The 14,807-nt window shown below is 41.2% G+C and overlaps 1 protein-coding gene across 3 annotated transcripts in view; it reads left to right on the plus strand.

Annotated features, from left to right (window-relative positions):
• Positions 1-14,807, plus strand: part of raph1a (Ras association (RalGDS/AF-6) and pleckstrin homology domains 1a) — a 138,612-nt gene continuing 123,805 nt past the window's right edge. For all 3 annotated transcript variants that reach the window (XM_089002012.1, XM_089002011.1, XM_089002013.1), the window contains exon 1: positions 1-215. The gene's annotated coding sequence lies outside the window, so the exon portion shown is untranslated. The remainder of the gene's footprint in view (positions 216-14,807) is intronic.

Raw genomic sequence — 14,807 nt, forward strand, 5'->3', positions numbered from 1 at the left:
CAAGCAGCATCAACCATGTTCAAGGCTTCGGACTACTCAGTGTGGCAAGCGGCTAAACGGGGAGAGTGAGTCCTTTTTGGGGAAGAGATGTCTGTGAAAACCGGGAACTAAACCGGTTGAAGCCTCAGCCCTTGTCCTGCGGGAGTTTCCACACCACTCTTCTTCCGTCCTGGCCGCAGGTTTTGTCTCCCTGATTCTGGGCTCAAATCTTCGGGGTAAGTAGTCGAATCTTCGCTCACCTCACAGCATCAGTGTCTACGTATGCTTCGTTGTTCTCTCATTTTAAAATCCAATTAGATTGCTCGCAACGACTGAATCGCTCTTCACGCTGCGCCAAACTTAACTCTGTTTATGTAAATGATATCTGTTGTTTAAAAATGATCTAATTAATCCCGTTAAAGCTGTATTTCCACCGCGTCCTCCGTGTATACGTGAATGTAAAATCGGGGAAAGGGCGAAGGAGGGGATGGGAATGATACATGGATACATTCTGTTTTCCCCTACATTGCACTGTTCCACATACGTTGTTTCATACCTATGCACACTGTCATACGAAAGGACCTTGCGGCACACAAATACGTGCACACACGCACTGGCTGGATTCGGATATGCAGGATCGCCTTGCAGCCGCTACACGCTGCCAGCGCCTCCACTGCCGGCCTGCTTTGGCTTTGCTGTCTCAGCCCGTTGGGCCAACCAGGCGTGCAGAGGCGGACACGAGCAAGGCGTGGCACGCGTGAGACATGACGCACATTAGGGCGTGTTTCCAGTTCCTCCCCTGACTCCCTTCCAGTTGTCATTGAAATTTCTTACGTGTGAACTGTTGTGAGATTTATAATCGATGCATGCTCTCAGTAGTAACGTCAACATTAGCAGTCAGGGGCAGTGTATTTGGGCCTGGAAGACTAAACAGAGACATATTGACTGCATGGCTGCGTCTAAGTCCCGCAACCCAACACCTTCATTGATACAATACACTCATCATACAGGTGTGAATTTTGTTTGTTTCATGTGTTGTTTCAGAACAAATTGAGTAACGTTTTGGGAATTTGTCCAATTGATAACAAGAGTGAAAGTAATTTCCTGGAACAGCACCAAATGATTGCATCCATGCTTCACCTATCTAAACAACACAATAAAATATTCAACCCATCAAAAAATATTTTTTTGCCCAGAGACATCATAAAATACACGTCACTTCCTAGTACCTATGGCATGTAGTTGTAAAATGAAGAATGACCAAATAAAGCCAGATCAGGTGATAGCCAACATAACAATGTTTGCAGTATAACGCCTCTATTTGTTTGCATAGTTGTGCAAATTGGTAAATCATCACAGAGAACCAGCCAGTCTCTTGTGTCTGGAATAAAATAACTGGACATTTCAAAAATGCAAAATTCATAACTCAGTTTAAAAAAAATGTGTTTGGTTTTGGTTTAAATATTAATTTATAAACAGAGAGTACCATTGTTCACATTGACCAGCATTTTTCTAACTTGGTCCATCTGAGGTGATGTGGACTAATTCAGCCAGACAGGAATCTTCGTGCTGGAGCAAAGTGGGGCATAACCCAGTCCCAGTAGTGTTAAGAGTTAACTGGAGTATAAAAATCCCTGCTGCCCTACTTTTTGAGTTCCAAGGCTGCTCGACGACTGCGCCTGGCTATCTTACTCCACTCGAGGCATTGGTCACCACAAAAATGTGTTAAATGACAATTAATCTGTTAGGTCACTAGCCTGCCGGAATTGTTACTTTGGTCATGTCCATAATGACTAGTTTCCATAGCAGTCCATTTAGAATGGTGATCCGGTAAATAATCCTTTGGATTCAAACTTGAAATTAAACAGTCAATGGCTTCTATACTAAATATGTACTGTCACATGTATTAATTTATGTGAAGATCAGATTATGTGAATCAATTCTCAATATTTGGGAAACAAATACTGCATCTGTACAGAACAGTTTCGACAAATCTTTGCCAGTATCATTTTCAAATGATCAATTGTATAACATTACATCACCAATGAGCTTTTCTCAGAACAGGCCTGTGGGTTACCTGGTGACTGCGAGCACCATACTGGTAGCCTCTAGTTTTTTAGTATACAGTGATACCTTGTCTTACGAACTTAATTGGTTCCCAGACAGAGTGTGTAATGTGAAACTTGTGTATCCCAAACATTAATTTCCCATAGGAAACCATTAAAATGAGAATAATCCGTTCCCAGGTCCCCATAAAACATGATTTTCTACTAAATAAGGCTAAACTACACAAAATATACCTTATTTTATGTATAATAAATGTGCTATTGTATTGTAATGAAAGAAACACGCTGGACTATATAATAAAGTCATTTTATTTACATTTGTGGTGGTCGTTGATGGCTTGATGGAATGGGGTGGGAGGAGGTCGGAATGGCTGTTTGGAAGGAGAGTCCATAAGAACCGTAATTAAAGAAATAAACTACTGTCTAATAAAGTCATTTTATTTACCTTTGTGAAGGTCGTTGATGGAATGGAGTGGCCGGTTTCATCAGCATTAAACACTTGATGAGGAACGTAGCCGTCTTTTTTCACCATCTTGAGGAATGATCCCTTGTCGGTGCCTTCTCTGCGATAATTTTACCTAGTTCCTCATCAAGTGTGTTCTGTTTAGCTGGGTTGATAGCTTTTTGCATCAAGTGTACCGATGGCTTTTGCGGGTTATTTGTGGAGCCTGATTGATGGGATATTTTAACCTTGCAGTCTACACTCTGCCTTTGAACTTTCAATGCTGAAACTAGTCCAAATTTCACTGTTTTCTATCCATTTTCTCACTCTCCCTGTTGTCTGCCTATCTCTTTAATGTTTAAACTCCCCCTCACTGCTGCGTTCTTGACCAATCACGTGGCTTTAACCGAAGACTCGGGGAAGGGAATAGAGGATAAAAACAAGTCGGCTGCCACTTTCTTGTTAGGAGAACGGGCTTGTTCACGAACGACACATCACTCATTGTGGCGCTCCGTGTGTATCCCGAAAAATAGTTCGTATGCCAAGGTTAAATTTTCATTAATTTAACATTTGTAAACCAAAAAGTTCGTAAGCCAAGGGGTTCGTAAACCGAGGTATCACTGTAGTTGTATTTTTTGGATTAACATTGGATTTATAGGCACCTTTCAAAACTCTCAAGGTCACTTTACAGTCACAGAATAAGAATTTTCTCTGTGGTTCACTCTTCTCAAATGTGGTGGTTTGATGTTGTTTTTTTCAATCGAGCAGTCCCCAGCTATTTGTTGAAGAACTCACATACAGTATTTGGCATTTTTGTACATATTTTGAAATACCCTATGATACTTCAAAGTGCAGCTAAGGATGAGTTTAAATTGGAATTGCTGTTAAGGTAGCATCGTGAAGTAATTCATATCGGTTGAGAGACTAGCTTTTGTTTAGTGGGACGATCGTTGAAAAGGTTTCTTCAGCCATCATATGTACTTTTTTGAAGGTGTCGAACTTCTTCGCTGACGAAGCTTCTCGAATTAGGAGTGAAACGTCCAACACCTTAAAAAGAAGTACAGATGACGACTGAAGAAACCTTTTCATCGATGGACTCATGTACGACTGAGAGCTCACACAGACATATTTAGTGGGAGGAGCTCAATTTAGTCTGGGCTATTCATGGAAAATACATCTCCCCCACACTTGGTGCATTTTAAACAGATTATCGTTCCACAATGTTATCCATGTAAACTTTCTATTGTTATTGTAGTCTTGTTTAAGATTGCGTTATCCCAGTGAAGGCTTCCCCGTTCTCCATTCGTGAAAATAAACGCTCCTTGACGCGATTGGCAGGTATGGTATTTCCCTTCTTTCCTTATTAATGGACTTTCTTCTTCTTTTCCTTTCGGCTTTTCCCTTCAAGGGGTCGCAACACCGAGTCAGTGTCCTCCATCTTCAGAGGTTTGATTCGCATGTCTGTTTTGGTCAAGCTTTTACGTCAGATGACCTTCCTGACACACACTTCTGTATTTATCCGGGCTTGGGACCGGCACAACAAGACACTGTCTTATGTCCCCTTGTGGCTACAGAATAAGCAACTCTCAGGAAAAGGCTCACAAACACAAAATGGTCATCCGATTAATAGACTTTATGATGGGTAAAGCTTGGTAGTACATTTAGTCATTTTGACTTTTCCACTCGTGCAAAAATAACGGTTGACCCCCCCAGGCAGTTTGACGCGTACATTGGGAATCAAACATCTGCTCTCAGAGTCCTATGACCAATGTAGCACTTCCTCTGGCAGCGACTCATTCACTGGACAGCTGGGCATTCTTGTCCCGCTGGCTCCTCTGGTGGTTGTACTAGGTCAACGCAGGTCAATGCCTGACGTTTTTTTGTCTCGGTCACGCTCTCTTTCTCTGTTTGTGTCGGCGTCTCTTCCGTGTGGAAAAGTTGTTGCTGCTCATTTCAGGAAATTCCTGTTCATCCCAGGGGTGAAGCTGGAGGAGAGGGTGTGAGCAGATATTAAATATGGAGGCCAAGGGATGCTTTCCAAGTCTTAATTTCAGTTTTTAGGTTTGGGACTTTCCCTTTGAGAGCAAAAGTAAGGCAGCTTTCATCACATTTGGATATTGTCTCATGAAAATACATGCACACAAAAACGTATCGGAAACACAAAATAACATTGATATAAAGTAATTACAACATTAAATCTGACATTGTTCACTGCATGATATTTTTTACATGTTTTCTAGAATCAATTTTGTTCCAGTGTTTTTCCTTCCCTCGTTCAATATTGAGGCCAATGATGATGTTTGTGTTCTTGATCTATAAATTCCGGTATGTGAGTCCTTTCTTGTTTATTTCTCAATATATTTCTGAAGTGTAATAAATGAGAAGATAATCAGTTTTGTTTGTCAATCTATTTTCTGTGGGTGTGTCCGTTTCAGTTGTTATTCAAGTTTTTTTACACCTGTGGGGAAAAGGCAGTTGCTTTACAGTTACATTTTATGAATAAAACCCGTTGTCCTTTTTCCAGTGAGCATTTGGTTTCAACAAGCTTCTGTTAAAAATCTCCAAATTTAATTCTTGCTTTTTGAATCGCTAGACATGGTTCGTAAGATTTTGCAAAATATTTCCAGGCATCATGGTGGTTCTGAACATACAACTGACCACTATGTTAATTGCTTTTTAAAAATATGTATTTCACTTGCTAAAATTTACATGACTGCATGTAAACCCTTTGTAGAGCAAAACCTGCATCTTTTCCAGTTTCCATGTTTTTTTCTCTGTCCAATCCCATTTTAGTTTATTTCTCATTAACAAGCCAGGTAGCCGAGATAAATACTATTTGAAAGTTGCTGAATTCTTCTCTGCATTTCAAAATTTCAAAAGACCTCAATTCAGAACGCCAGAGGTGCTTTCCCCTCGCTTTTTTTCCGATGTGGAAGTCTCGTTTAACGCAAAAAATAGAGTCTGTGATCACAAGTAGCATCACTTGTCATCAGTTAGATTAAGTGATTTTTACGTCGGTATTTCACATGTATAACCATTAAAAAAGGCAGAAGTTGCAGAATGTAAGACCACTCAGTTTACTTTTGTCCTAAAAGCTTTTGCGTGTTGCAAGAGTGAACCTATTTTTACACGGGGTTCTATAATATTAATTGTCACAGTGTGATTAAAAAAAAAAAAATGAAATACAACATACACAAAACATTATCTATTATTACAGCCTTTGTGACAAATTGATCATGGAAAATATATAATTTCCTGCAAGGCAAAATTCAACCTGCCCCATTTTTCACAACTGCACACCTGCAGTTTTTTTTTTCTGGAAACCAATGTTGTAACCCTTAATGTTCTGATTCATCTCCCGGAATTAGTCACTTAGGAGAAAGCAAAGGCTGTCTCATGAGAACCAAACAAGCCTACTGTAATTTGCTTTGTAGTCGAATAATCATTACATGTAAGTCCATTTTCATATGACCTCCTTGAGGATTTAAAATTTAACAAAAGCTGGTCAACAGCACACGAGACACAATCAAGTCATTGTCACACTCACACATGCGCATGTACACACACACACACACACACACACACACACACACACACACACACACACACACACACACACACACACACACACACACACACACACACACACACACACACACACACAAGGCAACATTTTGGCTTTATACATGATTGCCAGAACAGCTGCATTTTTTTTGCCTTTTACAACTTACATAACTTTTACTTCAAAAGTATGTGTATGTGTGTGTGCATGCGCGTGTAGGTGTGTGAGCGCGTGTATGTGTGTGTGTGTGTGCCTGCGCGTATGTGTGTGTGGGTATGTGTGTATGTGCTTGTGTTATATATGTGTGTGTGTGTGTGTGTGTGTGTGTGTGTGTGTGTTGTGTGTGCGTGTGTGTGGGTATTGCCACAGTCTTTTCTGTTGTTTATTGTTGAAACAGGAATCTGGCGGGACGCAATGGCTCAGCCTTGTTTGTGTGTGTGCACATGACACACAAGCACAGCATTAATCGTGTCTCCAGATGAGGTCCTCTTCTGTTTTTTTCTGTTTGTTGAGCTTTCTTGCCAAACCAAGTAGTTAAAATTCAACCATATCTTGTTATTTTGAGCATAAAGAATTTGAATATTTAAAGGACAACCGACGTCTACGGACAAGTTGTGTCCATAATTTGTAAAATGGCTTCAAATGACTTCTACTGAGCGTATTTTACAAAGATTCCACCGCATATTGCTATATTTTACGTTTCAAGACTCGTGCTGAATATTACGGAAGTCTTGTTTTTGAGTTGGTGACGAGTCCGTACGTGACGTCACTGAAGGAACGCCCCTGACCGAAAAAAAAAGGACACATTGTAGCAGTCCTTCCATCACGTCAATGCTTGTTCGGTCTGAAAACCTCGTGTTGCACCAGAAAGAGCCAGAAGAGGGCATCCAAGCTCCATGTAAGGAATTTATCAGCCTGTGGAAACGGGCTGATTCATTCCTCACAGGAGTTCGGTGGCCATTTTCTGCCTCTTTTTGGGTGAGACATTTCCCCCCAATGTTTCCTCAAAATGGCACGGAATAAATTCTTTCATCGATTGCAAACATATATGCTTTCTTGTTACACATCCAGTTATGAATATGATCCAAATAATTCTGAAGAGGAACGCATACATGTTTGCAATCGATTAAATAATTTATTTGTGCCATTTTGAGGCAACATTGGGGAAAATCTCTCACCCAAAAAAAGAGGCACAAAATGGCGACATCCTGTGGCCACCTCCGTTTACACAGGCTGATAAATTCCTTATATGGCGCTTGGACGCCCTCTTCTGGCCTTCTGGCGGCTTTTGGGTGCAACACGAGGTCCCCAGACCAAACAAGTACAGCAAAATACATTGACGTGATGGAAGGACCGCTACAATGTGTCTTTTTTACGGTCAAGGGGGGTCCTTGAGTGACGTCACGTACGGACTCGTCACCAACTCAAAAACAAGACTCCTGAATATTCAGCGCAAGTCTTAAAACGTAAAATATAGCTATATGCGGTGGAATCTTTGTAAAATACGCTCAGTAGAAGTCATTTGAAGCCATTTTTCAAATTATGGACACAACTTGTCCCGAGACGTCGGTTGTCCTTTAAGTTTTGCGGGGCTCCACAGCAAATAGTTTTTTTACTGGGGAACATCAAATTGTTGCCCTGCAGGGGCCAGAGGTGATGGGTGTTATCTTGTTGTTAGTCCAGAAGACATTCCACTCATCGTGCCACACAGCTTGGTACAAGGCTTGCTTCTTTTCCACTGGTGGGCTTCACCGTTGTCCCACTTCACCAAACGTTGCCCAGCAGTGTTGAGCGTGACCTTATCACATTTTGTGTTGACAGTGTTCAAGAACACGCTGAGGGTTTAGTTAGTTGAATCTAATTCCAGACAGTGTTCCAGACTCTGACAGAGTGAGTGGCGTTTTGGCTGTTCTCGCCCATTGGCAAATTGGGTCTCATTTCTTCTTTCTTATTCTTTTTTTCCCCTCTGTATTTTTCCTCTCCACTATAGCCAAGCCCCTCTTTCTGTCTTTCTCTCTGTTTTTCTCTTTTTTCATATATTTCGGCCCATGTGGAGAACCAGGGCTAGGTTGTGCAACTGGGAATCAGGCCTCTTTCGGCCTATGCTTACTGGGGCCTTTATTAAAGAACTTATTCAATTTAATTCTTCATTCATTTAAAAAAAATCGGCAATGTTTGTTTTTATTCAGTTGGACTGAACCACCATGGTTAGTCCTCTAAGGTTTTGTGAGCATCATAAATGGGCTAATCCAGGGGTGGGCAAACTTTTTGACTCGCGGGCCACAATGGGTTCTAAAATTTGACAGAGGGGCCGGGCCAGGAGCATTTGGAGGGAATGTTCGGGCCAGATATACTAAAGCATTAAAGGACAACCGACGTCTCCGGACAAGTTGTGCCCATAATTTGTCAAATCGCTTCAAATGACTTCTATTGAGTGTATTTTACAAAGATTCCACCGCATATAGCTATATTTTACGTTTTAAGACTCGCGCTGAATATTCCGGAAGACTTGTTTTTGAGTTGGTGACGAGTCCTCACGTCACGTCACTGAAGGAACGCCCCTGACCGAGAAAGGACACACTGTAGCAGTCCTTTGATCACGCAATATATTTTGCGGTACTTTATTTGGTCTGAAAACTTCGTGTTGATCCGTGTTGTTGGCGAAATTAGAAGGAAAAGACATAAATAACGCGATGGTGAATCCTTGTGTGTTGTGACAAAAATGTTGAGCCATTTCCACACGGAAGATTGTCGCCATCTTCTGCCTTTTTTGGGTGCGACATTCCCCCCCCCCCTGATGCCTCAAAATGACACGGAATTAATTCTTTAATCGATTGCAAACATGTATGCTTTCCTCTTCAGAACTATTTGAATCATATTCATAACTGGATGAGTAACAAGAAAGCATCTTCTCTGAATCTGAAGCCATTGTTTTGATTCTCCAGCAATGCAAGACGTCTTGGCGTGACACCACGAACAAGGGGGCGGGACCTTCTGAAACTGGCCACTTCCGGTTTCGATTTTTTTAAAGTCATTTTTATTGGTGTTTTTCATTTGACTAAAAATATCATACTGCATGTTTTGGGTATTTTAGATGCTATAAAACATTTTTCTGATGTCAGTTAGGAAACAAAAAAGTGATGTCAGTTGTCCTTTAAATCTAGTGTGTGCAAACCTCATAGCACAGTAAGAACACTACAACCCAATTTGGATTGGATTTGCCTTTATTAGTCTCGCAGTGTCGAAATTTACACTTCACATCAGCAAAGGGATGAAAGGGATGTTTTTTGATTGATTTATTAACAGTCTTTCAAATGTGAAAAAAAGCCCTTATCAGTTCATAAATTTGTCTCAAGGAATATGCAAGATATGGCATTTACATACTATTTTGCAGATACTGGGAGGAGGAAATGTAAATACATTAAAATAACATACGCACTGGGATTTATCAAGATTGCGTCTGTTTTTAATAAGTTTCAATCGAAAGTGGAAAGTTAAAGAAATCAACATTTATTGAAAAAAGGAATCACATTCAACATTCAATACATATTGTTACACAACGAAATACTCAAGCTCAATAATATCTACTTGTGTTAAACTCCGCTAAATCATGGATGGATTGTCCTGAACGCGCACTCGACAAACTCGCCACGGACGCCCTTGCTCGCCTTCATGCGCAAACAGTACACGTGTATCGTTGCCAAGCACACAAACATAGGCTACCGACAGTTGAAATTTGCATACTCGGCACAGCAGCCAATCAGAAGCTTGCTTCCTGCTTCAGACTTTCCCAAGAAAGCTTGGGAAAGTCCGAAGCAAAGTCGTGCGTTTGCATATCATTTTCCAAAGTAGATGCACAGAACCTTAGCCCCAAAAGAAAGATTCAAAAGAAGCTAACAAAATTTGTGTCGCTATAAAAAGTAAATTTACATTAAACCGTGACTGTAAATTGTACTTGAGAGTTATGAAAGGCGCTCAGTGGCCCGTAGGAGACAACTCATTGTGCACAAAGACAGCAAAAGACAACTGCAATAAAACCTTCGGCCACTGATATTTTCCGTAAATTAAGCAACGTAGAGTTTGTGGTAGGTACAGCCTTCATTTAAGACAAACCTATATACTTTGTGACAATGTTTTTTTGAGGTTTCTCGTCTTTCTTTATGGCCGGGAAGGCAACTTTTCAGAGTTGTCTGACTTGTCTGCTAACATTTTCACACTATCAGACACTGTTTTTACTATAGTTTGGCCAAATTCGGCGGGCCGGATTAAAAAGCCGAATGGGCCGTATGTGGCCCCCGGGCCGTAGTTTGCCCATGTCAGGGCTAATCCATCTGCATCTGAACATTGTTTTTGTCCCAAACTTGTTCCTGCAAAGCTGTGCTATACGTTTTGAAGTGTGCAATCCAAAGATGTTAACTAAGGTAATTCATCCATCCATCCATTTTCAAGATCGCTTTATCTTCATAAGGGTCGCAGCGGGTGCTAGAGGCTATCCGAGCCGTCTTTGAGCACTTGGCGGGGGAAACTCTGAATTGGTTGCAAGCCAATCGCAGAGATAATTCATTTAGTTTTTTTTTTTGTTGGCTGAGTGTATCCCTCCGTCATCTCTACAGTTTATCCTCACAAGTGATATGAGTATGCTAAAACATATGTAGCTTTGTTTATGTGCATGTCACACTTTACCATTCCCATATCCACAGACGCAATTAAAAAATTCTGAAACATGAGTTGACCAAATGTGCATAGTTGATATGCTGCAATGTTGGCAGCAAGTTGCATTGTTGGGCCTCTGCGTCTTTTTGTCAGCATCATTATTTGTTAAATTCTGTCTATGTTAAAGCTGTCCAGCCTGATGCTCCTGCCAAAAGTCAAGATGGGCCAAAAAAAACATCTGCCGGTCCTCATGCCTCTGTAAAAGAATATTTTATTCCTAGCCTCAAAGTTTGTCTTTGTCTAAATGATAAATACAAGTTGCTGAGCCAGAACAGCAGGCCTGAGGTGTTGTTTTAGCATGTACGTCAGTAGAAAGTAGGTCTGGAACAGTAGCTGTGTTCTCTGGCCGTATACCTATCGGGTTCTGCAACACATGCCCATGCACGTGAACCAGCTCCAAAACAAACTGCGACGAACTCCTAACGCTACAGATGGAAAGTGTGTGTCGATAGTTGCTCACTTGCAGTCATGTTTTAGTATGTGCCAGTCCCCCCTCCCCAAACGGACTCGTCACCAACTCAAAAACAAGACTTCCGGAATATTCAGCATGCGTCTTAAAACTTAAAATATAGCTATATGCGGTGGAATCTTTGTAAAATACGCTCAGTAGAAGTCATTTGAAGCCATTTTACAAATTATGGACACAACTTGTCCAGGGACGTCGGTTGTCCTTTAAGGGAAGGGACCATTGAGTTTTGGAAAAGTGTCCCAATGAAAAAAAAAAACAATGTCAAACCAGCTGCGCTTAAAATACTGTCAATGTTTAGGTCAACATACGTCTGCGAGTATGTGTTTTCTACCCTGAAACATGTGAAATCAAAGCATCGACCCGTTCTGACTGACACTCATGTAAAATAATTTCTTCGAGCGGCAACAACAGAATTCAAGCCAGATTTAATGATGATTGTTCAAGAGAACGAATGCCCGCAGTCCCACTAAGCTACATGCATGCTATTGTAAATTATTATATTTTAGCGCCGGTCGTAACTCGGATGTACGGGTGGTCGTAAGTATGGGTGGTCGTAAGTATGGGTGGTCGTAACTCAAGTGTTACCAGTATGTATATATATATATATATATATATATATATATATATATATATATATATATATACTGGTAACATCCGAGTTACGACCACCCGTACTTACGACCACGATCGCCAGACCTTGTTTTTTTTTCATTCTACGGCTGCCACTGCTACAGGCTGCAAAGCGACAGAGACAGAGGTCCATGCAGGATGAATTATTAAGCTAGAACACAAAGCGCCGGTCCCAAAAAGGGGGACCTGGGGAATAATCAAAAATAAAGAATACCAAAAATGACGAGTGGGGCGCAATGAGAAACCCGACAATGGCGAGAAGCAACTGGCACACGTTGGTGCAGAAACGGAATAATAATAATAATAATAATAATAATAATAATAATAATAATAATAATAATAATACATTTCATTTATAAGCGCCTTTCAAAACTGGGGCGGGGAGCTCGGACGAAGATATAGAAAGTCCAGGGTAATACAAAGTACAAATACAATTTGACACTGTCCCGTTTTTGTACCCGCTGTCCTAAAGAAGGAAGTGGTGGAAGCGGGGAGGCGTGGCCCCGCCCCCAGTTGTCAATCCGAATTGTGACAATCGGGGATAGGGAGGGGTGTTCACCGACGCCGAGGCGGGTGGGATCGCCGCGACGCAAACGCCGCACAGGGCTTTGAAAAAGGTGACCTCTTCTGGCTTCTCCGTTAGCAGGGAGAGCAATTTTTGGAAAGCTCGCATGCGTTGGAAGCCGTGCGTATTTGAGTCAGCAGAAAGCGTGTGCGGCGACGCAGTAATAAAGATCGATAATCCAAAATATAAAATGATTAAAATTACACTAAAAGTTATAAAATTTATAAATGAACTGTCAACATTTTGGTATATAATATTATTCATTAGAAAATGTTGCTTAAAAACAACAGATTGGCATCATATACTATCTTATAATATAGGACATGCCAGCGTGTCATCATTTGTTATGATCACGTGATCCTCGCGTCAGCCATTTTGAATGCTTTTTGATTTACGACCGTTTGACTTACGACCGTTTTGTCGGAACAGAACCCGGTCGTAACTCGGATGTTATTATTGTTATAATAATACAAGTGCCTTTCAAAGCTCTCAAGGACACTTTACAGTCACAGACAAGGATAGATACTCTAATAAATAAAGTACAATTACAAATAAAATATCATAGATAAAATACAATTATAAATAGAAACAAGAGAAAGAGCTACACAGAAAATGCAATTTAAAATAGGTGGGTTTTGAGATGGGATTGGAAGGTGGGAAGAGAATCGATGTTACGAATGTTGGGAGGAAGTGAGTTCCGGAGTTTGGGGGCAGAGCAGCTGAAACCTCTGTCCCCCATCGTGCTGAGACGGGCAGGGGGCCACACAGAGGTGGAGGGAGGAAGAGGATCCAAAGGAATGAGAGGGAATAGAAATTTGAAGAAGGTCAGATAGGTATGGGGGGGGGCAAAGTTATTGATAGTCGCATCTCAAAACCCACCTATTTAAAATTGCATTTTCTGTGTAGCTCTCTATCTCTTGTTTCTATTTATAATTGTCTCATCTCATCTCATTTTCCGTACCGCTTATTCCTCATTAGGGTCGCGGGGGTTGCTGGAGCCTATCTCAGCTGTCTTCGGGCACGAGGCGGGGGACACCCTGAATTGGTTGCCAGCCAATCGAAGGGCACACAAAGACATAAAACAGTTACTCTCACAACAGTCACTCTCACACCCAGGGACAATTTGGAGTGGTCAATCTGCCTGCCATGCATGTTTTTGGAGTGTGGGAGGAAACCGGAGGAAACCCACGCGGGTCCGGGGAGAATGAGGCCGCCTATTTATAATTGTATTTTATTTATTGTATTCTATTTGTAATTTTATTTCATTTATTATAGTATCTATGCCAGTCTGTGACTGTAAAGTGTCCTTGAGAGCTTTGAAAGGTGCTTAAAATAAAATGAAAATTTATTATTATTATTATTATTATTATTATTATTATTCCATTATGTCAACAAAGTCGGCGCTCATGAATGCTTACATCTGCTACAATGCCCATGAAACGAGCATGAAACTGTCCAAATGTGGTTCCGGGAGGCGCAAATGTTGTTTTAATGTTATTATTTATAGTTTTGAAGCTAACTCCAGCTCGATTAATGATTTCGCATTTTTGTGTCATTTTTGACAAAACAGCTATTTTGTCGCATCTGAAACATCCCTTGTGGTCCAGGAGTCGAGTTAACATTAACATGAACATTAACATGTCCAGGCTGTTTTTCTGTATAGTCGTCTCTGGTGAGCATTTAGAACTTGTTAGAACTGGAGCCAGTCTGACTGTGTTTAGCTGAGTCAGACCCCATGTCATCATCTGCACTCTCATTAAATCGTTATCTCCATAAGTCAGTGTTCGTGTTTGTGCCAGATCCAGTAGCAATAATCTTAAGACCATGCAGCAAGAAGGTTTCTTCAGCCGTCATCTGTACAAAAGTGAAGGTTTCGGACGTTTCGCCTCCTATCCAAGAGGCTTCGTCAGCGAACTAAAGTCTGACTGGTCGTATCGGCCCCATTTATATATCCCTAATGTCCAGACATGGTGGCGCCGGACACAGCTATGATAGGTCCCTACTCTCAGGTTGGGGGGGCAGAGGACCCCTCCCTGTGGCCCCACTGATTGTTCCTACATTCCTGACTAACGACTGGCTTATTACCCCCACTCCCACCGGTATCACCTCATCAGCATAACGACCCTCATCAGCATTACGAAAGTTGCCTAACCTGTTTTGCCTAAGCAGGCTATTGTATGAACGATCCAAATTGAACCTCACCCCACCAGACCGGTTTAATGAAGGATTTTGTTGTTTTATAAGAATCGCTTCTTTTACCTCCCTTTCAAACCATCTATGTTCTTTTGCTAAGATTTTAACCTCATTGTCGTCAAATGAGTGGTTGCTAGCTTTTAGGTGCAGATGTACTGCCGATTGAGGTCCACTTGTATTATCCCTGC

This window comes from Hippocampus bargibanti, linkage group LG08, assembly GCF_051943395.1.
Source record: "Hippocampus bargibanti isolate YZ-2025 linkage group LG08, ASM5194339v1, whole genome shotgun sequence".
Lineage (NCBI taxonomy): Eukaryota > Metazoa > Chordata > Actinopteri > Syngnathiformes > Syngnathidae > Hippocampus > Hippocampus bargibanti.